The sequence below is a fragment of the Ranitomeya imitator genome, chromosome 4 (assembly GCF_032444005.1).
Source record: "Ranitomeya imitator isolate aRanImi1 chromosome 4, aRanImi1.pri, whole genome shotgun sequence".
NCBI lineage: Eukaryota > Metazoa > Chordata > Amphibia > Anura > Dendrobatidae > Ranitomeya > Ranitomeya imitator.
Genome location: NC_091285.1, coordinates 295,268,257 through 295,294,314, shown reverse-complemented (window position 1 = coordinate 295,294,314; position 26,058 = coordinate 295,268,257). Strand labels below are relative to the sequence as shown.

Here is a 26,058-nt window from a genome sequence, read left to right as displayed (position 1 = left end):
GAGGAGTTTTGGGAGAATGTCCTATGGTCTGATGAAACCAAACTGGAACTGTTTGGTAGAAACACAACTTGTCGTGTTTGGAGGAAAAAGAATACTGAGTTGCAGCCATCAAACACCATACCTACTGTAAAGCATAGTGGTGGAAACATCATGCTTTGGGGCTGTTTCTCTGCAAAGGGGCCAGGACGACTGATCCGGGTACATGAAAGAATGAATGGGGCCATGTATCGTGAGATTTTGAGTGCAAACCTCCTTCCATCAGCAAGGGCATTGAAGATGAAACGTGGCTGGGTCTTTCAACATGACAATGATCCAAAGCACACCGCCAGGGCAACGAAGGAGTGGCTTCGTAAGAAGCATTTCAAGGTCCTGGAGTGGCCTAGCCAGTCTCCAGATCTCAACCCTATAGAAAACCTTTGGAGGAAGTTGAAAGTCCGTGTTGCCAAGCGAAAAGCCAAAAACATCACTGCTCTAGAGGAGATCTGCATGGAGGAATGGGCCAACATACCAACAACAGTGTTTGGCAACCTTGTGAAGACTTACAGAAAACGTTTGACCCCTGTCATTGCCAACAAAGGATATATTACAAAGTATTGAGATGAAATTTTGTTTCTGACCAAATACTTATTTTCCACCATAATATGCAAATAAAATGTTAAAAAAACAGACAATGTGATTTTCTGGATTTTTTTTTCTCAGTTTGTCTCCCATAGTTGAGGTCTACCTATGATGTAAATTACAGACGCCTCTCATCTTTTTAAGTGGTGGAACTTGCACTATTGCTGACTGACTAAATACTTTTTTGCCCCACTGTATATGTGTAAAATTAATTGTGAACCAATAAGTGAAAGTATGAGTGTGAATCCAATTGAGTGAACAACTGAGCAAAAAATTACTCAATAAAAATAAGGTGGACTATGTAGAAAAAATAATAAAAATAAATAAATAAATAAAATAAATAAAAAATAAAAACCAAAAAAAGGAAAAGTGAGTTGTGCAAAAATGAATGTGTATATATATATGAAAAGATGCCAAACACGAAAAAAATATATACGAAAAAATAAATTTGTTAAAAGCCACTGTGAAATACACAGTCCATAAGGTATATATATATATTTAAGTAGAAAATAAGGGGCACAGCCAATTATATATAAACAAAGGTATGGGGCCGGTAAGCAGGCGTAAAGTGCATGTGCATATATATCAGATCAATGGCGGACATAAATAGTGCAACATGAGCCCCAGACCAAAGAGCCAAAAGCAGAGTTCCATACAAAATAATGGATGATTACCTCCTCCTAAAACAGTCCAGTCCTCCAGGTACAGAGCACCCCGACGCGCGTTTCGGACCGTGTCCATATTATGAGCGGCCTCTCATTTCCATACAGGTGTAACTAATGCAAATCATAGCAAACAAGATGCAAGAGGATCCCCATTCCTATTAAATGTGTAGGTGGCTAAGGATATAACCCAGTAGGGTGAGAATACCCCCTTTTAGCTGGGGCTGGTAACTCACCACATGAAAATGGGGGAGACACAAGCCTCGCTAAAAGAATGTATCTCAACCCCAAATTTCCATTGGGTACAACACTCCTCTTATGCCACATTTTTTTAGCACTGCAGAAAAAGGTGGGGGGATTTTTTATCCTCAAAGCAATGTTACAGAGAGATCCCTTCTTTTAAAGGCAAATGTGTTTATAATAATGTCACAAATCATAATCGCTTAAAAGCTCTTGCTGATCTTTTGAATGGGTTAAGTCATGGGTAATGATTCTTGACAATATTCACACTTCAAATGATCTAAAAAATAAAGAAAAAATAAACATCATATCTAATAACACATCCCCAAGTGAAAAAAGAAGAAATCCCATACAGTAGGGACTTACAGAGGAATGCCACAAAGAGTACATCATCAAAGGAATTTTTGTAGTTTAAAATCCACATTCAATCCGAAAGGTTTCAACATATTCAATTTTCGGATGCATAATAATTCTCTAGTTTTTAACATTTTAATTCGATCACCGGCCCGTTTCAAAGGGGGATATGGTCAATGATTCGGAATTTCAGGTGTTTTTCAGTATGACCTTGTTCCGCAAAATGTTTTGAGACAGGTAAGTCAAGTTTCTTTTTTCTAATCGTGTATCTGTGGTGATTCACACGGGTTTTAAAATCCCACGGGTCTCACCCACATACCACATACCACAATTTACATGGACATTCCAATAAATAGATCACATAATCACTTTGACATGGTAAATAATGTCTAATAAAAAACAACTCATTGGTGATTGGATGACGAAAACTATCCCCTTTCAGCATATTGATGCAATTGATCCCAAACATGGATAACAACCCACTCGACGTCTTCCTGTAAGTGACATCTGTAACAAAAAAAATTTCGGACCCATATCCAAATGGACTAATTTGTCTGATATTATTTGATCGTTTATACGATATCAAAGGTGGTAATTTGAATTCCTCAATATCCAGAAGACATTTATATTTGACATATGCCAATGTTTTTTAACTATCCCCACCACATCATTACTCAGTATGCTATCATTTTTCTTTTTGTTTAAAAGACTCTCCGTGCTGAGATTTCTTACTTTGTCCTCACATTTTTTTTTTAATTTTAATTTCTATGTTTAAATGTATTAGTAATTTGTTTCATAGAGGTTTCCAATACAGCATCATCACTTACTATTGTCTTCACTCATAGGTATTGACTATAAGGCAAACCCTCAACTAACCTACGGGGATGTGAACTTTCATATCTCAACAAATTGTTTCTATCCGTAGATTTTACAAACATCACTGTGGATAATGTTTTATTCTCATACTTCACAAGGACATCCAAGAATTGAATTTATTTCATTGAATAAACTAATGTGAATTTGATTTCACCATCTAAACTATTCAGAACCAGTTTGAAATTTTCAAAGTTCAATTATAGCCCCTTTCCATAGACAGAAGACATCGTCTATGTATCTCCACCACTCCAGTACATTGCCAAAATGGTGGGACACATAGATAAGTTTCATCTCCATGACTGTCATAACCAGATTTGTGTAGGCTGGCGCCATATTGCCGCCCATTGCTGTGCCCCTTTCTTGCATAAAAAATATGTTCCTAAATGGGAAATAGTTATTTCTCAATACAATTTCCAATAATTTTAAGATGAAATCTATGGCCACCCTCATGGGGTAAGCCATGGAGATGATTAATAATGAAATACACCTGTATATTTATGGCTAATTGATGATAAAATGTTTACTGTTTCTTGCCTTTTATGTTTACACTGTTGCACTGCACTTTATAAGTTGTATATTCACGTGTATTGTATCTTGCATATTTTGTATGTCATTTTTTGTAAAAGACATGCTCTTTTTTAAGTAATTATTGTTAAAGATTGTAATCATGTACACCCTTTATATACCTGGCAATTGTACACATTCACTGCTTGAGAAAGGTTCATATCTTTTTGGACCGAAACGTCGCCAAGATGAGCTAAGTAAATAGCTATTTTTCTACTACAAACAGGGTGCTGCCTCGGATTTTTAGAGTTCTACAATTTGAGGTTTGGTATTTACCTGTGGGGCTTTGCACCCGGATTTTCTTTTCTTTTGCGCTGCTCTAGTTTTTTCTTTTCTATCTATCTATTTATCTATCTATCTATCTATCTATCTATCTATCTATCTATCTATCTATCTATCTTTCTCCAGACAAATGTTTCATCAAAATTTATAGGATGTTGACATTTTTTCTCCTGAATATACTGTACATAGATAAAAACAGTGCAAAAACATGACATGTGAACATACCCAAATATTTCAACCACTTTGTTGTAAAATATATGCATTGCATACTTCGACCTCCAAGTCTTTATTGTACTTGACACTGGCTGAATCACATGCCTGAGAATTATTTTATATTCTAGCCACTGTCTGGGTATCTTATTATTATTATTATTATTATTATTAGTAGTACATCTTTCTATGCCTTTTTTACATGATTGTAGGTTACACCACACATATTAGCACAAATGTTCCACTGCCAAGGGCTTGTAGCCAATGCATACAAATATAGTGTTGAGCATAAATGTGCTCAGGCACATCATGTACAGGGCTCTGTTAATATCTGATGTATCACATGTTAGCAAGGCTTACTGCTTGTGTGATGTAAAAAGATTACCCATGGAGTAGGTCACACAGTAATTAATGCCACTGTAAAATTAATTACTAAATTGACACCAGTATGATAATGAAAGAAATGCTTTCAAAAGACTTGCCAGCAAATGACAGTCAATCCATGAATCCAATCAAATTAGACTCTTCCATCTGACTGGTTCATCGAAACCAACGCCTATAAAATCTAGTTACTGCTTCTAATCCTTGGGGTAAAGCTTTTTGTGTAAATTTAGAATTTTTCTGCAGCTCTTCTCTTTCCAGGCATAGAATGCCAGCTTGGAAGCATAATTGAGATGTAGTTGGACAATTACAGGCTTCTTCTTTAAGATTATTAAGTATTATTAGTTATTTGAATGCGAACACAACAATACCATCATAATTGCTAGCTATTACAGAATTGGAAAACATCTACCTACCTCAGGGATTTATTGGATGTGCACTTTACATAGTGTATATTTCTTACAGATTATATATGTAGCACTATGGCGACATACTTGCGAGAAGTTATTTGGCTGTAGTTTAGTGGTATTTTTTATCCTTGTTAATTACTATTCTATAATTAAGAGCTCAATATCTCAGAACACTTTAGCTCTCTTAATTCTAATTATGTAAACACCCTCGCTGATGCTTGATGTTTTCTGCAAATCAAGCAACAGAGTGTGAATCATAGAAGGAAATGTAGAGATACAGCGTGGGCCTTTGCAAACTAAATAAAATAAATATAACACATTCTACAACTAAGTAATTGCAAAAAAAAGAAATTTGGCACAGTTTTTATTCAAATTCTCTACTCGCCAAGAGATCATTCTGTTTAAAGGGGTTGTCCAGTCATGAAAAATCCCTTTAATATAAAAGTCAAACTAGCATCACCAAGACAGAGTAGGGCAAGAGCATGATCCTTATTACTTAGATTATAATCTGCTAAAGGGACGCCAATGCAGCTCATATTTCTTTAAGTGCCTCCTTATTGTGCATTTTGAAACAGCCACACCACTAGTTTTCAGAGAGTCCTGTACTTTAGCCATTCAAACCCATTTGTGTAAACAGTGAAAAAAATAAGAAAATCCAGCAACCGCAAAAGTCCTAAAACTTCACATTTATTAGTAGATTTAAAACATGAAAAGAAAAAATTTAAAAAACATGATAACTGTCGACGCGTTTCGAGCTACACTAACTCTTAATCATGACAATTAACATACAGGAACTATGAAAATATATAGCATAGAAAATAGGTGTGGAATAGACAAATCACAATGATACCTTTATATCAGCATTCCTCTCGTACGAATAAAGCTGTATCAAAACCAGGAAAAAAAAAAAAACTCCTCTGTGGATAAAACTAATCCAAGTTTCTCCAAGTAACAAAAGACAATTTATATTCCCTTGTAATAATTAAACATTTCAATAGAGGTACATTATGTCATTTTTATAATTTAACCCACTGGGGAATCTTGTGGCTAGGTGAAAAATCCAAAATATATCCCGAAGTGACTATTTCCTCCAACAATTTTGACATCTTTGCAGATATACAGTCAGTAGGATAAGAGGAAAGTTCCTGATAGGTAGAAGAATCTGAAAGAAGGTCGGTAACTGACTTATGATACGGAATATTATCCATAATGACAATTGATTCTCCTTTGTCAGCTGCTTGTATTGTGATATTTGAGTTCTCCCTTAATTGTTTGAGCGCCATTCTTTGTTTGTAAGTCATATTAGATTGTCTTTTTTTGTGTGGAAAAATATTCCTTCATGTCCATTTCTGTAATATGATGAAAACTGTACATAGCTGGTACCCTGGAAAAAATTTGGGATTGGGAACATGAAAAACCGGAACATTGTTATCCACATCATCATTATGTTGATTGCTCAATTCTGTTGAGTGTTAATGGAGCATTGACCTTGAAAGGATAAAATTTCACAGGGTAGGTTATCTGTCATGATCCCAATGGCAGGGGATCACAAAAGGACAAGCACAAAAAATAAAACAAGCTCTAGGGTGATGGAAACTGAGCTGACCGCGATCCTGAATCTAACACACAACTAGCTGTAGCCGGGGAACGTGCCTACGATGATTCCTAGACGTCTCGCGCCAGCCGAAGGACTAACTTCCCCTATTAGAAGAAACACAGACCTCTCTTGTCTCCAGAGAAACACCCCAAAGAAATAGCAGCCCCCCACATGTAATGACGGTGAAATGAGAGGAAAGCACATACGTAGTTATGAAAACAGATTCAGCAAAATGAGGCCCGCTAAAGCTAGATAGCAGAGGATACAAAAGTGAACTGCGCGGTCAGCGAAAAACCCTACAAAAAACCATCCTGAAATTACTTGAACTCATGTGCCAACTCATGGAACATGAGGAGTAATATCAGCCCACTAGAGCAACCAGCAAAAAGGAATCACATATCTGCAAGCTGGACTAAGACAAAAATTAAGCAAAACGTGGAACAAGAAAATCAAAAACTTAGCTTGTCCTGAAGATTACAGAAGCGGGAAGCAGAGGTAACAAGACACACTGACTACATTGTTAGCCGGCGAGGAAATGACAAGAAAGCCAGGTTAAATAGGAAACTCCCATATCCTGATAGAACAGGTGGACACCAGAGACCGCAGAAAACACAAGTCACCCAGCACCATCCGTAACCACCAGAGGGAGCCCAAAAACAGAATCCACAACAGTACCCCCCCCCTTGAGTAGGGGTCACCGAACCCTCACGAGAACCACCAGGGCGATCAGGACGAGCCAAGTGAAATGCACGGACCAAATCAGCAGCATGAACATCAGAGGCAACCACCCAAGAATTATCCTCCTGACCATAACCCTTCCACTTGACCAAATATTGGAGTTTCCGTCTGGAAACACGAGAATCCAAGATCTTCTCCACAACATACTCCAATTCTCCCTCCACCAGCACCGGAGCAGGAGGTTCAAGCGAAGGAGGAACAACAGGTACCTCATACCTCCGCAACAACGACCGATGGAACACATTATGAATAGCAAACGATGCCGGGAGATCCAAACGAAACGACACAGGGTTAAGAATTTCCAAGATCCTATAGGGACCGATGAACCGAGGCTTGAACTTAGGAGAAGAGACCTTCATAGGAACAAAACGAGAAGACAACCACACCAAGTCCCCAACATGAAGTCGAGGACCCACGCGGCGACGGCGATTAGCAAACTGCTGAGCCCTCTCCTGGGACAACTTCAAATTGTCCACCACATGACTCCAAATCTGATGCAACCTATCCACCACCATGTCCACTCCAGGACAATCAGAAGGCTCCACCTGACCAGAGGAAAAACGAGGATGAAACCCCGAATTACAAAAGAAAGGAAAAACCAAGGTAGCAGAACTAGCCCGATTATTAAGGGCAAATTCGGCAAGCGGCAAAAAGGTAACCCAGTCATCTTGATCAGCAGAAACAAAACACCTTAAATAAGTTTCCAAGGTCTGATTAGTTCGTTCCGTCTGGCCATTCGTCTGAGGATGGAATGCAGACGAAAAGGACAAATCAATGCCCATCTTAGCACAGAACGTCCGCCAAAATCTAGACACAAACTGGGATCCCCTGTCAGAAACGATGTTCTCCGGAATCCCATGCAAACGAACCACGTTCTGAAAAAACAGAGGGACCAACTCAGAGGAGGAAGGTAACTTAGGCAAGGGTACCAGATGAACCATCTTAGAAAAGCGGTCACACACAACCCAGATGACGGACATTTTTTGAGAGACAGGGAGATCCGAAATAAAGTCCATGGAAATGTGCGTCCAAGGCCTCTTCGGGATAGGCAAAGGTGACAACAATCCACTGGCCCGAGAACAGCAAGGCTTAGCCCGAGCGCAAACTTCACAAGACTGCACAAAAGAACGCACATCCCTCGACAAGGAAGGCCACCAAAAAGACCTGGCCACCAAGTCTCTAGTACCAAATATTCCAGGATGACCTGCCAACACAAAAGAATGGACCTCGGAGATGACTCTACTGGTCCAATTATCCGGAACAAACAGTCTTTCAGGCGGACAACGATCAGGTTTATCCGCCTGAAACTCCTGCAAAACACGTCGCAAGTCTGGGGAGACAGCCGACAAAATCACCCCATCCCTAAGGATACCAGTGGGCTCAGAATTTCCAGGGGAGTCAGGCACAAAACTCCTAGAAAGAGCATCCGCCTTCACATTCTTTGAACCTGGCAGGTATGAAACCACAAAATCGAAACGGGAGAAAAACAGTGACCAACGAGCCTGTCTAGGATTCAGACGCTTGGCAGACTCAAGGTAAATCAGATTTTTGTGATCAGTCAAGACCACCACACGATGTCTAGCACCCTCAAGCCAATGATGCCACTCCTCAAATGCCCACTTCATGGCCAAAAGCTCCCGATTACCAACATCATAATTCCGCTCAGTGGGCGAAAACTTTCTAGAAAAGAACGCACATGGCTTCATCACTGAGCAATCGGAGCTTCTCTGTGACAAAACCGCCCCCGCTCCAATCTCGGAAGCATCAACCTCAACCTGAAAAGGAAGCGAAACATCTGGCTGACGCAACACAGGAGCAGAAGAAAACCGGCGCTTAAGTTCCTGAAAGGCCTCCACAGCCGCAGGAGACCAATCAGCAACATCAGCACCCTTCTTAGTCAAATCCGTCAAAGGCTTAACAACACTAGAAAAATTAGTTATGAAACGACGATAAAAATTAGCAAAGCCCAAGAACTTCTGTAGACTCTTAAGAGATGTAGGCTGCGTCCAGTCACAAATAGCCTGAACCTTGACGGGATCCATCTCAATAGTAGAAGGGGAAAAAATATACCCCAAAAAAGAAATCTTCTGGACTCCAAAGAGACACTTTGAACCTTTTACAAACAAAGAATTGGCCCGCAGGACCTGAAACACCTTCCTGACCTGCTGAACATGGGACTCCCAGTCATCAGAAAAAAACAAAACATCATCCAAATACACAATCATAAATTTATCCAGATATTCACGGAAAATATCGTGCATAAAGGACTGGAAGACAGAAGGAGCATTAGAAAGTCCAAAAGGCATCACCAAATACTCAAAATGGCCCTCAGGCGTATTAAATGCGGTTTTCCACTCATCACCCTGCTTTATCCGCACAAGATTATACGCACCCCGAAGATCAATCTTAGTGAACCATTTAGCCCCCTTAATGCGAGCGAACAAATCAGTCAACAATGGCAAAGGATACTGATATTTGACTGTAATCTTATTCAAAAGACGGTAATCTATACAAGGCCTCAAGGAACCATTTTTTTTGGCCACGAAAAAAAAACCTGCTCCCAAAGGGGACGAAGATGGACGGATATGTCCCTCTTCCAAGGACTCCTTAACATAATCCCGCATAGCAGTATGCTCTGGCACTGACAGATTGAACTAACGTCCTTTAGGAAATTTACTGCCAGGAATCATATCTATAGCACAATCGCAATCCCTGTGAGGAGGAAGCGAATTGAGCTTAGGCTCCTCAAAAACATCCCGATAATCAGACAAAAATACAGGAACCTCAGAAGGAGTAGATGAAGCGATAGAAATCGGAGGTGCATCATCATGAACCCCCTGACATCCCCAGCTTAACACAGACATCGTTTTCCAGTCCAAGACTGGGTTATGAGTTTGTAACTATGGCAGACCAAGCACTAAGACATCATGTAAATTATACAGTACCAGGAAGCGAATCACCTCCTGATGAACGGGAGTCATACGCATGGTCACTTGTGTCCAGTACTGAGGTTTGTTCATAGCCAAAGGTGTAGAGTCAATTCCTTTCAAAGGAATAGGGACTTCCAGAGGCTCCAGACTAAACCCACAGCGGTTGGCAAATGACCAATCCATAAGACTCAGGACAGCGCCTGAATCCACATAGGCATCGACGGAAATGGCTGATAATGAACAAATCAGAGTCACAGACAGAATGAACTTAGACTGTAAAGTACTAATGGCAACAGACTTATCAACCTTTTTTGTGCGTTTAGAGCATGCTGATATAACATGAGCTGAATCACCACAATAAAAACAACCCATTTTTCCGCCTATAGTTTTGCCGTTCACTTCTGGACTGAATTCTATCACATTGCATTGTCTCAGGTGCCTGTTCAGAAGACACCGCCAAATGGTGCACAGGTTTGCGCTCCCGTAAACGCCGATCAATCTGAATAGCCATAGTCATAGACTCATTCAGACCTGTAGGCGCAGGGAACCCCACCATAACATCTTTAATGGCCTCAGAAAGGCCATCTCTGAATCTTGCAGCCAGGGCGCACTCATTCCACTGAGTAAGCACCGACCATTTCTGAAATTTCTGACAATATATTTCTGCTTCATCTTGCCCCTGAGAGAGAGCCAATAAAGCTTTTTCAGCCTGAATCTCTAGGTTAGGTTCCTCATAGAGCAAACCCAATGCCAGAAAAAACGCATCCACATTGAGCAACGCAGGATCCCCTGGTGCCAATGCAAATGCCCAATTCTGAGGGTCACCCCGCAGGAAAGATATAACAATTTTGACTTGCTGAGCAGGGTCTCCAGAGGAGCGAGATTTTAAAGAAAGAAACAACTTGCAATTGTTCCTAAAATTCAGAAAACTAGATCTATCTCCAGAAAAAAACTCTGGGATAGGAATTCTAGGTTCAGACATAGGAGCATGTACAACAAAATCTTGTATATTTTGAACCTTCGCAGCAAGATTATTCAGGCTGGAAGCCAAACTCTGGACGTCCATGATAAACAGCTGAGGTCAGAGCCATTCAGGGATTAAGAGGAGGTAAGACGCAGCCAGGCTGCAATTAAGGCTAAGCAGCAAACTCTGAGGGGAAAAAAAAAAAAAAAAAAAACTTCCTCAGACTACTTTTCCTCCTACTTCAGCCAATACGATTACCACTTTTTGGCCGGCTATACTGTCATGATCCCAATGGCAGGGGATCACAAAAGGAAAGGACAAGCACAAAAAATAAAACAAGCTCTAGGGTGATGGAAACTGAGCTGACCGCGATCCTGAACCTAACACACAACTAGCTGTAGCCGGGGAACGTGCCTACGATGATTCCTAGACGTCTCGCGCCAGCCGAAGGACTAACTTCCCCTATTAGAAGAAACACAGACCTCTCTTGTCTCCAGAGAAACACCCCAAAGAAATAGCAGCCCCCCACATGTAATGACGGTGAAATGAGAGGAAAGCACATACGTAGTTATGAAAACAGATTCAGCAAAATGAGGCCCGCTAAAGCTAGATAGCAGAGGATACAAAAGTGAACTGCGCGGTCAGCGAAAAACCCTACAAAAAACCATCCTGAAATTACTTGAACTCATGTGCCAACTCATGGAACATGAGGAGTAATATCAGCCCACTAGAGCAACCAGCAAAAAGGAATCACATATCTGCAAGCTGGACTAAGACAAAAATTAAGCAAAACGTGGAACAGGAAAATCAAAAACTTAGCTTGTCCTGAAGATTACAGAAGCGGGAAGCAGAGGTAACAAGACACACTGACTACATTGTTAGCCGGCGAGGAAATGACAAGAAAGCCAGGTTAAATAGGAAACTCCCATATCCTGATAGAACAGGTGGACACCAGAGACCGCAGAAAACACAAGTCACCCAGCACCATCCGTAACCACCAGAGGGAGCCCAAAAACAGAATCCACAACAGTTATCCAATTGTGATTGTTTGCATATCATTATTAGTTGGATCTTCATTAAAAAAAATGACGTTTGACTGTTAAAAGCCTCATAAATTTACTGAAATCCATAATAGTATTGAATATGTTGGTATTAAAGGGAACCTGTCACCCCGAAAATCGCGGGTGAGGTAAGCCCACCAGCATCAGGGGCTTATCTGCAGCATTCTGTAATGCTGTAGATAAGCCCCTGATGTTACCTGAAAAAGGAGAAAAAGACGTTATATTATACTCACCCAGGGGCGGTCCCGCTGCTGGTTAGGTCGGATGGGCGTCTCTGGTCCGCTGCGGCGCCTCCCATCTTCATTACAAGACGTCCTCTTCTGATCTTCAGCCACGGCTCCGGCGCAGGCGTACTTTGCTCTGCCCTCTTGAGGGCAGAGGATAGTACTGCAGTGCGCAGACGCCGGAAAAGTCAGAGGCCCGGCGCCTGCGCACTGCAGTACTTTGTCTGCCCTCAACAGGGCAGAGCAAAGTACGCCTGCGCTGGAGCCGTCGCTGAAGATCAGAAGAGGACGTCTTGTAATGAAGATAGGAGGCGCCTCAGCGGACCAGAGACGCCCATCCGACCGGACCAGCACCGGGACCGCCCCTGGGTGAGTATAATCTAACGTCTTTTTCTCCTTTGTCAGGTAACATCGGGGCTTATCTACAGCATTACAGAATGCTGCAGATAAGCCCCTGATGCCGGTGGGCTTACCTCACCCGTGATTTTCGGGGTGATAGGTTCCCTTTAAGAGAAGGTACAAAATTTTGACCTTTGGAAAGAATGTCTATTTGGTCTGATGAAAGGATGTTCAATGATGAATTCACAACTGTAAGGGTATGTGTCCACGTTCAGGATTGCATCAGGATTTGATCAGGATTTTATGCATGTAAAATCCTGACCAAATCTGCACCTGAGGTCACTGGCAGGTCACCTGCGTTGTCCTTGCATTTTTTCTGCAATGTAAGGACATGCTGCGTTCTTAAAAGACACGTCGCATGTGCGTTTTCGCAGGTATGCCGCATGCGTCTTTTAATGCATAATGGAGACGGGATTTCATGAAATCCCCTCCACTATGCTGTAACATCTGGATGCTGTGTGTTTGATGCTGCGGCTCAACGCAGCGTCAAAAACGCAGCGTTTCCTGAACGTGGAAACATATCCTTAAACTCTCGGCTGTATGGGGTGGGTCATACACACTCGGCGTAAGACAATACGGTCCATATATTACAGCCGTAATACGCTGAAAAGTCCCCAAAATAGTGGTCTGTAGCTCCTCCGTAGGCAGGGTGTGTCAGCGTATTTTGCGCATGGCATCCTCCGTATGTAATCCGTATGGCATCCGTACTGCGTGTTTTTCTTGCAGGCTTGCAAAACCGACATACGGCTATACAAGGGATCCATGTGTAAATAAAAACATAAAAACATATATACTGTCTCTATATATATATGCTGGTTGTCCTCATATGAACTCGAGCCTGGGAGCTTTCTAGGAAAGTTCCCACGCTCGAGGAACAACCAGCAGAGGGCGCATCACCGCAAATGAAGGTAAATATAGGTCATTGACCTACTTTACCTTCATTCCCCAGGGTTTTGCAGCCACGAGCACCGCTGCATTAGCAGAGCTCCTGGCTGTAAAATATTTTAACCTCTTCAGATAGATTTACATCGTGGGATGTTACAGATCTTCGGAAGGTATGTATATTGTTGGTTTATTATTTTTTCTTTGTTACAGAGCGAGGGTCTTCAGATAGATTGAGCGTAGAATAAAATATTACAACAACCTTTGTTTTTATTTCATTAAAATACTTTTCAATAATGTGTTTGTGTTCTTTTAAACCCTTTACTACTATTGGATTAATAATGGATAGGTGTCATAATTGACGCCTCTCCATTATTAATTTGGCTTAATGTCACCTTACAATAGCAAGGTGGCATTAACCCTTCATTACCCCATATCCCACCTCTACACGGGAATGGGAAGAGAGTGGCCAAGTGCCAGAATAGGCGCATCTTACAGATGTGCCTTTTCTGGGGTGGCTTGGGGCAGATGTTTTTAGCCAGGGGGGGCCAATAACCATGGACCCTCTCCAGGCTATTAATATCTGCCCTCAGTCACTGGCTTTACTACTCTGGCGGAGAAAATTGTGCGGGAGCCCACGCCAATTTTTTCCGCCATTTAACCCTTTAATTTAATAGCTAGAACGGCCAAATTTTGCATATACACACTACTAACATTAGTAGTGTGGAATATGCAAAAAAAAAGGTGATATGAGATGGTTTACTGTATGTAAACCATGTCTCAAATCATGTCGGGTTTAGGAAGGAGATAGCAAAAGCCGGCAATTGAATTACTGGCTTTAAAGCTATCTAGCGCTGGATGAAATATTAATATACATATATACATATATGTGTCTCACTGACATATATATATATATATATATACCTATTCTATGTGTACACATTTATTCTACCTATTCTACTGTTAGCTGTCAGTGTGATTTTACTGTACACCGCACTGAATTGCCGGCTTTTCTCTCTAACACCGCTGCGTATTTCTCGCAAGTCACACTGCTGGTCTGTGTGTAATCCGTATTTTTCTGGCTTCCATAGACTTTCATTGGCTTTTTTTTTGCGCAATACGGTGACAAACGCAGCATGCGGCGATTTTCTACGGCCGTAGAAAGACGTATAACACTGATCAGTAAAATACGGCAGGTAGGAGCAGGGGCATAGAGAATAATTGGGACGTTTGTTAGGCGTGTTTTACGGACGTATTTTATGCGCTCTTACGTCCGTAAAACTCGCCAGTGTGACGCCGGCCTTATTGCAAGCTGAGTAGGGGTTGGTTTTTCTTGTGTTTCTTCCCTGCAACACAACGCATGTACAGTAATATATTCAGCCACGTGCTCCTTGTGTGACATGCAATATATTTCCTGCACTTCTCGCAAGTTGATAGTTAGAATTGCTGAGCACATTAATGATGCCTTACCAGATCCTTTAAGTGTAAAATAATCTGTGGCTGGTCTATCTACACATTTCCATGATATTCACCAAGGAAATTGTTCCACTCTATTAATCACAGGCATAGAAAGAGTCAACCGCCCAGTAAAGACGTGGGGATTGGTTGCAGCTTCTCTTCAAACGAGAAGCCTTTTGGATTTTTCACCTAGAGCCACAAGATTCCCCAGTGGGTTAAATTATAAAAATGGCTTAATGTACTTCTATTGAAATGTTTAATTATTACAAAGAAATATATATTGTCTTTTGTTACTTTGAGAAACTTAGATTAGGTTTAGCCACAGAGGAGAGAAATTTAATTTAATTTTTTTTTTCTCCTGGTTTTGATACAGCTTTATTCGTACGAGAGGAATGCTGATATCTATAATATAACGCTGGAGCATCACTCTGTCCGAAGTCTTTATAGACTGCGCAGGCGCGACGCTCCTAGCGTTACATTATAGAGTGTCAGGAAAAAAAAAATGGCGCCGGAAGACGCGGACCTCTGGGGGGGCAGGGGGTCGGGAGCAGGGGGACACCGTGCACATATTTGTGCCCTGATTATGCTGTGGAACTTCATGCCACAGCAATTTGTTACTAACGCCATTCCTTTTCGCCCCGCCCATTTTCTTCGTCCTCCTGCTGCCGGAATCGGTGCCTGCGCAGTCCGCGCTTTCCGGCGCCATTTTCTTGAAGACACACTGCAGAAAAAAAAAATAGTGTGTCTTCAAGAAAATGGCGCCGGAAAGCGCGGACTGCGCAGGCACCGATTCCGGCAGCAGGAGGACGAAGAAAATGGGCGGAAAGGAATGGCGTAAGTAACAAATTGCTGTGGCATGAAGCTGTGGCACTTCATGCCACAGCAATTTGTTACTTACGCCGCCTGATTCCTTTGTCCTGCTGCCGGAATCGGCGCCTGCGCACTGCAGTGTGTCTTCAAGAAAATGGCGCTGGAAAGCGCGGACTGCGCAGGCGCCGATTCCGGCAGCAGGAGGACGAAGAAAATGGGCAGAAAGGAATGGCGTAAGTAACAAATTGCTGTGGCATGAAGCTGTGGCACTTTATGCCACAGCAATTTGTTACTTACGCCACCTGATTCCTTTCCGCCGCCATTTTCTTGGTCCTGCTGCCGGAATCGGTGCCTGCGCAGTCCGCGCTTTCCGGCGCAATTTTCTTGAAGACGCACTGCAGTGTGTCTTCAAGAAAATTGCGCCGGAAAGCGCGGACTGCGCAGGCGCCGATTCCGCCAGCAGTAGGACCAAGAAAATGGCGGCGGAAAGGAATCAGGTGGCGCAAGTAACAAATTGCTGTGGCATGAGGCTGTGGCACTTCATGCCACAGCTATTTGTCACTTACGCCACCTGATACGGGGCATATATTATGGAGCAGCATATGGGGCATATGGATGGGAGCAGCAAATTAAAGAACGGTGGCACAGGATGGGAGCAGCACATAACAGAACAGGGGCGCAGGATGGGAGCAGCACATGAGAGAATAGGGCAGCACATGACAGAACGGGGGTGCAGGATGGCAGCAGCACATGACAGAACGGGGGTGCAAGATGGAAGCAGCACATGACAGAACGGGGGTGCAGGATGGAAGCAGCACATGACAGAACCGGGGCGCAGGATGGGAGCAGCACATGACAGGATGGAGGCGCAGGATGGGAGCAGCACATGACAGAACGGGGGCGTAGGATGGGAACAGCACATGACAGAACGGGGGCGCAGGATGGGAACAGCACATGACAGAATGGGGGCGCAGGATGGAGCAACACATGACAGAACAGGGGTGCAGGATGGCAGCAGCACATGACAGAACGGGGGTGCAAGATGGAAGCAGCACATGACAGAACGGGGACGCAGGATGGGAGCAGAACATTACAGAACTGTGGCGCAGGATGGGAGCAGCACATAACAGAACCGGGGCGCAGGATGGGAGCAGCACATGACAGGATGGGGGCACAGGATGGGAGCAGCAAATGACAGAATGGAGGCGCAGGATGGGAGCAGCACATGACAGAACGGGGGCGCAGGATGGGAGCAGCACATGACAGAACGGGGGCGCAGGATGTGAACAACACATGACAGAATGGGGGCGCAGGATGGAGCAGCACATGTCAGAATGGGGGCGCAGGATGGCAGCAGCACATGACAGAATGGGGGCGCAGGATGGGAGTAGCACATGACAGGATGGGGACGCAGGATGGAGGAGCACATACCAGGATGGAGACCATATACCAATATAAATGCTCGCCACCTGGGCGTAGAACGGGTTCAATAGCTAGTAAAGGTATAACAGTATATATATTAATTAGCATTAATATAATAATGTTGAAATGTAAAATCTCTTTCTTATATGATAAATATATTGTTTGAGATTGAGTAGTATTAGAGTTATTTGTGTTACACTATGTGTAGATTTTTCTTATAGGATATTACTCATATTTGTGAAACATATTCTTTGAGTCTCCACACTCTTTTTTCCCTCTCCCCCTCCCTTTCCTTTATTTTCTTCCTTATACACAAAGGATTAACAATGAAGCACATTTGTGATTTGTCTATTCCACATCGGGGACAGACAGCGGTAGGTAAGTATGTACTGTTTGTTTTTTTTACCTTTAGGATGGTAACCAGGGTAAACATCGGGTTACTAAGCGCGGCCCTGCGCTTAGTTACCCGATGTTTACCCTGGTTACCGGCATCGTTGGTCGCTGGAGAGCTGTCTGTGTGACAGCTCTCCAGCGACCAAACAGCGACGCTGCAGCGATCCGGATCGTTGTCGGTATCGCTGCAGCGTCGCTTAATGTGAAGGGGCCTTTAGCACAGAGTCAGACTGAGCGAGACGCTGGGATCGATGTCTCTGCTGAGCAGGCTCCACTGCGGCAGGAGAAGAATGGGAGATCGCAGCGGAGATGGCCCGAGATTCCCCCTCTGCAGAGGCAGGAACTCGATACCTAACACCGTTATCATGTTTTTTTTAATTTTTCCTTTTCATGTTTTAAATCTAATATATAAAGCTGAATGTGTGTATGTGTGTATGTATGTGTGTGTCCGGGATTGGCATCTGCACCATCGCAGCTACAGCCACAAAATTTTGCACAGTAACACGTCTGGACCCCGAGAGCGTCATAGGCTATGTTGTGAGGCGAAATTTTAACCCTGCGCGTTCCAATTCACCAAACAATTTTGCCCCTATCTACATAATGGGGAAAAAGGGAAAGGAAAAGTGATGGAGGCAAATTGACAGCTGCCAGATGTGAACAAGGGGGACTTAAAGAATGAGAGTGATGGCGTCAAAGAGTATATACCGTACAGTTGCTAAGGTGGAGCCCCGACTTGGGATACTCACCCCACACGGTGATATGAACACACACACAAAATGTGCCACACACTACCACGTGCTTGAACAGATATACCACCCTCAGCACACATTTCACCACACATACACCAACCTTGCCACATAAAATCGAAACACAAAAGTCACTGCTCAAAACTCGCCACGTGCAGAATTCGCCACATGCAAAACTTGCCACACGTGAAAAACTCACCTCATGGAAAACTCGCCACACACAAAACTTGCACACGCAGAAAAATTGCCACATGCACAAAACTTGCAACACATGCAAAAGTTGCCTCACAAAACTTGCACCTACTCAAAATGCACCACACATAAAACTCGCCACGTGCAAAACTTGCCATGCGCAAAACTTGCTGCACACAACTTGCTACACTAACCTGTCACATGCAACTCGACATACAAAAAGTTGTTACATGCATGTCGCCACACGCAACTCAACACACACAACTTGACACATGAAACTCGCCTTAAAACATACACAAGTCTGGTATTATCCTTCAAAACTAAAAATCTGATTAATAAGCAGACAAACTACAAGAGCAACAAATGTACCATATAGGAAATACGGCAGCTGTCAGTCACATGACCTATCTGTTATGTGTATGTGTGAGCTAATATATACTGCCAGGAGGGAGGGCTTCCTGTTGGCTGGAGATTTATCAGGCTGCCAATTTAGCTTACAAATACTGAGGTAAAAATACTGAGCAAATAACGTGTGAACGAGGTTTAATACAGGAGGAGATGACATGTAGGTACATACTATATACAATAGGAGATGACACACAGGTATATACTATATACAGGGGAGATGACACACAGGTATATACTATATACAGGAGGAGATGACATACAGGTATATACTATATACAGGGGAGATGACACACAGGTATATACTATATACAGGAGGAGATGAATTACAGGTATATACTATATACAGGAACATATGACACACAGGTATATACTATATGCAGGAGCAGATGACACACATGTATATACTATATACAGGAGGAGATGACTTACAGGTACATACTATACACAGGAGGAGATGACATACAGGTATATACTATATGTAGGAGGAGATAACACACAGGTATATACTATATACAGGAGCAGATGACACACAGGTATATGCTGTATACAGGAGCAGATGACACACAGGTATATACTATATACAGGAGGAGATGAGATACAGGTATATACTATATACAGGAGGAGATGACATACAGGTACATACTGTGTACAGGAGGAGATGACACACAGGTATATACTATATACAGGGGAGATGACACACTGGTATATACTATATACAGGAGGAGATGACATACAGGTATATACTATATACAGGGGAGATGACACACAGGTATATACTATATACAGGAGGAAATGAATTACAGGTATATACTATATACAGGAACATATGACACACGGGTATATACTATATGCAGGAGCAGATGACACACGTATATACTATATACAGGAGGAGATGACTTACAGGTACATACTATACACAGGAGGAGATGACATACAGGTATATACTATATGTAGGAGGAGATAATACACAGGTATATACTATATACAGGAGCAGATGACACACAGGTATATGCTGTATACAGGAGCAGATGACACAGGTATATACTATATACAGGAGGAGATGAGATACAGGTATATACTATATACAGGAGGAGATGACATACAGGTACATACTGTGTACAGGAGGAGATGACACACAGGTATATACTATATACAGGAGCAGATGACACACAGGTATATACTATATACAGGAACAGATGACACACAGGTATATACTATATACAGGAGCAGATGAAACACAGGTATATACTATATACAGGAGGAGATGACATAAAGGTATCTAATATACAGGAGATGACACACAGGTATATACTATATGCAAGAGGAGATGACACACAGGTATATACTATATACAGGGGAGATGACACAGGTATATATTATATACAGGAGAAGATAACACACAGATATATATTATATACAGGAGGAAATGACACTTAGGTATATAATATATACAGGAGCAGATGACACACCGGTATATACTATATACAGGAGGAGATGACATACAGGTATATACTATATACAGGAGGAGATGACATACAGGTATATACTATATACCGGGGAGATGACACACAGGTATATACTATATCCAGGAGGAGATAACATACAGGTATATACTATATACCGGGGAGATGACACACAGGTATATACTATATACAGGAGGAGATGACATACAGGTATATACTGTATACAGAGAAGGTGACACACAGGTATATACTATATACAGAAGGAGATGACACGCAGGTATATACTATATACAGGAGGAGATGACTTACAGGTATATGCTATATAGAGGCGGAGATGACATACAGGTATATACTATATACAGGAGGAGATGACACACAGGTATATACTATATACAGGAGGAGAGGACATACAGGTATATACTATATAAAAGAGGAGATGACACATAGGTATATACAGGAGGAAATGACATACAGCTGGTATATACTATCTACAGGGGAGATGACATACAGCAGGTATATACTATATACAGGAGATGACATACAGGTATATACTTTATATAGGAGGAGATGACATACAGGTATATACTATATACAGAAGAGATGACATACAGGTATATACTATATACAAGGGTAGATGACACATAGGTATATACAATATACAGAAGAAGATGACATACAGCAGGTATATACTATATACAGCGGAGATGACATACAGGTATATTCTATATACAGGAGGAGATGACCTACAGGTATATACTATATACAGGAGATGACATACAGGTGTATGCTATATATAAGGGAGATGACAAACATGTATATACTGAGGGGAAAATGAGAGGTGTGAGGTGAAAATGAGAGGTGTGAGGTGAAAATGAAAAGGTGTGAGTGCAAAATGAGAGGAGTGAGGGAAACTAGTGGAGTGATCAGAAAATGACAGATGTGACGTCGAAATGACAGGTGTTAGGGGGGAATGAGAGGAGTGAGGGGGAAAATGAGAGGAGTGAGGGGCAAAATGAGAGGTGTGAGAGAGAAAATAAGAGAAGTGAGGTGCTAAATGAGAGGGCTGATGGGAAAATAAGAGAAGTGAGGTGCTATAACTAACCACGGATATTTATTATGCCCAGGCAACGCCGGGCTCTTCAGCTAGTCTTCTAATAAATGTGAAGTTTTATGACTTTTGTGGTTGCTGGATTTTCCTATTTTTTTCACTGTTCATTTACTCAGGAACCAAGCCCGAAGTCTCCATGCACCGCACCCCTATCCTGGCAATTTCTCAACCCGGTGAACTGATGGTTGTTCCATAGTGTTTTTCTACCATTTGTCCATGTTATCAGGCCAAAATAACCAGGGTATGTGAACTTTTGATCAGGGTCATTTGGATGTTTTGGGTTGTCATTATGATTTAAAAAGAGAAAACACAGTAGTTTGACAATAAATGGCTTCACCAAACACTAGCCATGAGTGGAGAAAAAGTTTTGGTGTTATCATATCATTAATATTCTCTGAAGAAAGGCCAAGAAAGCAAAAATTATTCCCGGGTAGGTAAATGTAGGTATGTACCATATATACTCGAGTATAAGCCAACCCGAGTACAAGCCGAGACCCCTAACTTTTCCACAAAAAACTGGGAAAAATTAATGACTTGAGTATAAGCCTAGGGTGGAAAATGTAGCAGCTACCGGTAAATTTCAAAAATAAAAATAGATACCAATAAAAGTAAAATTAATTGAGATATCAGTAGGTTAAGTGTTTTTGAATATCCATATTGAATCAGGAGCCCCATATAATGCTCCATACAGTTCATGATGGGCCCCACAAGATACTCCATACAAAATATGCCCCATATCATGCTGCACAAAAGTTAATAATGGCCCCATAAGATGCTCCATAGACACATTTGCCCAATACAGTGCTGCATAAAGGTTAATAATGACCCCATAAGATGCTCCATTGAGATATTTGCCCCATATAATGCTGCACAAATGTTGATTATGGCCCCATAAGATGCTCCATAGAGATATTTGCCCCATATAATGCTGCACAAATGTTGATTATGGCCACATAAGATGCTCCATAGAGATATTTGCCCCATATAATGCTTCACAAATGCTGATTATGGCCCCTTAAAGGGAACCTGTCACCCCGAAAATCGCGGGTGAGGTAATCCCACCGGCATCAGGGGCTTATCTGCAGCATTCTGTAATGCTGTAGATAAGCCCCCGATGTTACCTGAAAAAGGAGAAAAAGAGGTTAGATTATACTCACCCAGGGGCGGTCCCGCTGCTGGTCAGGTCGGATAGGCGTCTCCGGTCCGCTCCGACGCCTCCTATCTTCTTTCCATGACGTCCTCTTCTGATCTTCAGCCACGGCTCCGGCGCAGGCGTACTTTGCTCTGCCCTGTTGAGGGCAGACAAAGTACTGCAGTGCGCAGGCGCCGGGCCTCTGACCTTTCCGGCGCCTGCGCACTGCAGTACTATCCTCTGCCCTCAAGAGGGCAGAGCAAAGTACGCCTGCGCCGGAGCCGTGGCTGAAGATCAGAAGAGGACGTCATGGAAAGAAGATAGGAGGCGCCGGAGCGGACCGGAGATGCCCATCCGACCTGACCAGCAGCGGGAACGCCCCTGGGTGAGTATAATCTAACCTCTTTTTCTCCTTTTTCAGGTAACATCGGGGGCTTATCTACAGCATTACAGAATGCTGTAGATAAGCCCCTGATGCCGGTGGGCTTACCTCACCCGCGATTTTCGGGGTGACAGATTCCCTTTAAGATGCTCCATAGAGATATTTGCCCCATATAATGCTGCAAAATAGTGATTATGGCCCCATAAGATGCTCCATAGAGATATTTGCCCCATATAGTGCTGCACAAATGCTGATTATGGCCCCATAAGATGATCCATAGAGATTTGCCCCATATGCTGTTGCTGCGAATAAAAAAAAAATGACATACTCACCTCTCGTCGCTCAGGCCTCTGGCACTTGCAGTATTCACCTGTCCTCTTTCCACCGCTGGGCTCCGTCTTCAGCGTCCTCTGCACTGACGTTCAGGCAGAGGGCGCGCACTAAACACGTCATCGCGCTCTCTGACCTGAGCATCACAGCAGAGGACTCGGAATACAGAGCCCGGCGGTGGAACGAGGAGAGGTGAATATCGCTCAATGGTGCTCACCCTCCCCATTATACTCACCTGCTCCCAGCGCGGTCCCTGGCAGCTTCCCTGATGGTCTTCTCTGGGCGCTGACAGCTTCTTCCAGCGCTGAGCGATCACCAGTACTGCTCATTACAGTAATGAATATGCGGCTCCAACCCTATGAGATTGCAGTCCATATTCATTACTGTAATGAGTGGTACCATGTGACCGATCAACCCTGGAAGAAGCTGTCAGCGCCCAGAGACCATCGGAGATACAGGGACCGTGCCAGGAGCAGGTGAGTATGTTACAGCAGCCGCTCCCCCTCCCCCGCCGACCCTCCTGGGACAATGACTCAAGTATTAGCCGAGAGAGGCACTTTCAGCCTAAAAAAATGGGCTGAAAATCTTGGCTTATACTCGAGTATATATGTTATATATATAAATATATATACACACACGTGGTCAAAATTGAGCTTCATTTTTTTAAATTCTGTGGAAGCATGGTTGAAAAAGCAATGTCTGACTTTCATTTGTTAATTTTCATAGATTTTATATTTATTATTACTTTTGTCAGATTCAAGTTATTTCTGTGACCATTGTGGGTTTTTCTGTCATTATACGAGGGGTACCAACAATTTTAACCACATGTGTATAGTTATTTAAAATGTGATAAATAATGGGAAATGGGCACAAGGTCTATGACGGTTGTAAAGAGAAACTTCCAGCTCTCCAATAGTGCCAGTCCAGTTCAGAACACAGATGTGTCAAGGTATCTAAAATGGTGTTAGAAGTTAGCTTATTTTATTATTTGTTATGCTGATCACCTCCATGCCATGCCGCATTTATACAGTAAATGATGCAAAAGGAGCCCTGACCAAGTAGTGAGTGCATTTACTGAACATACATTTCAGTAGACCAACATTTCGAATTTTAAAATCATTTTTCAAGCTGGTGGTATAAAGTATTCTGATTTAGTGACATATTGACTTCTGGGTTTTCATTGGATGTAAGCCATAGTCATCAACATTAACAGAAATAAACACTTGAAATAGATCACTCTGTGTGTAATGTATATTTATATAATATATGAGGTTCACTTTTTGTATTGAAGAACCAAAATAAATTACCTTTTTGATTTTCTAATTTAGTGAGAAGCACATGTATATTATCATATCTGTCGCCATTGGGGCTCACAATCTAAATTCCCTATCAGTATGTCTTTGGAGTGTGAGAGGAAACTGATGAACCCAGAGGAAACCCACGCAAGCACAGGGAGAACATAAAACTCCTTGCAGATGTTTTCCTTGGTGGGTTTTGAACCCAGGACCCCAGTGCTGCATGGCTACAGTGAATCACTATGTTGTCCATCTATATATATAATTGTCTAAGGGTTTTTCTGTCTGTCTGTCTGTCCTGGAAATCCCGCGTCTCTGATTGGTCGAGGCCACCAGGCCTCGACCAATCAGCGATGGGCACAGCATGGCGACGATGATGTCATAAAGGTTGCCTCGACCAATCAGCGACGGGCACAGTCTGCCGCGAATTCGCCTCGACCAATCAGCGACGGGCACAGTATCGATGTAGATGTCATAATGTTTGCCATGGCGATGATGATGTTATAAAGGTTGCCTCGACCAATCAGCGACGGGCACAGTCTGCCACAAATTCTGGAATCATCATTGTCCATATACTACGGGGACATGCATATTCTAGAATACCCAATGCTTTAGAATCGGGCCACAATCTAGTTCTTATATAATCACCCACATCCGGTGAGCACACCAGTGATATACACTACCGTTCAAAAGTTTAGCGTTGCCAAATGAATTTAAAATCTAGTCCAGAGATTGACAAGGTTCAAAAAATTATTTGATATAATAATTTTCTCCTTCAAACTTTGCTTTCGTGAAAGAATGCTCCGTTTGCAGCAATTACAGCATTGCAAACCTTTGGCATTCTAGCAGTTAATTTGCTGAGGTTGCTCAGACCATCACATTACCTCCACCATGCTTGACAGATGGCATCAGACACTCTTCCAGCATCTTTTCAGTTGTTCTGTGTCTCACAAATGTTCTTCTGTGTGATCCAAACACCTCAAACTTGGATTCGTCTGTCCATAACACTTTTTTCCAATCTTCCTCTGTCAAATGCCTGTGTTCATTTGCCCATATTAATATTTTCCTTTTATTAGCCAGTCTCAGTTATGGCTTTTTCTTTGCCACTCATCCCCGAAGGCCAGCCTCCCGGAGTTGCCTTTTCACTGTAGATGTTGTCACTGGCGTTTTGCGTGTACTATTTAATGAAGCTGCCAGTTGGGGACCTGTGAGGCGTTGATTTCTCAAACTAAAGACTGTAATCTACTTGTCTCGTTGCTCAGTTGTGCAGCAGAGCTTCTCACTTCTTTTTCTACTCTGGTTAGAGCCTGTTTGTGCTCTCTTCTGAAGAGAGTAGTACACACCGTTATAGGAAATCTTCAGTTTCTTGGCAATTTCTCGCATGGAATAGCCATAATTTCTAAGAACAAGAGTAGACTGTCGAGTTTCTCATGAAAGCTCTTTTTTTCTGGCCATTTTGAGAGTTTAATGGAACCAGCAAATGTAATGCTCCAGATTCTCAACTAGCTCAAAGGAAGGTCAGGTTTA

General features: G+C 42.5%; 1 protein-coding gene across 2 annotated transcripts in view; it reads left to right on the top strand.

Moving 5' to 3' along the window:
• The window catches only part of CNTN1 (contactin 1), a 295,541-nt gene that overhangs the window by 125,418 nt on the left and 144,065 nt on the right, over positions 1-26,058 (top strand). Inside the window, exon 3 of one of the 2 annotated variants that reach the window (XM_069764782.1) lies at positions 21,509-21,633. The exons of the other annotated variant lie outside the window; for it this stretch is intronic. The gene's annotated coding sequence lies outside the window, so the exon portion shown is untranslated. The remainder of the gene's footprint in view (positions 1-21,508; positions 21,634-26,058) is intronic. 2 annotated transcript variants of the gene reach the window in all.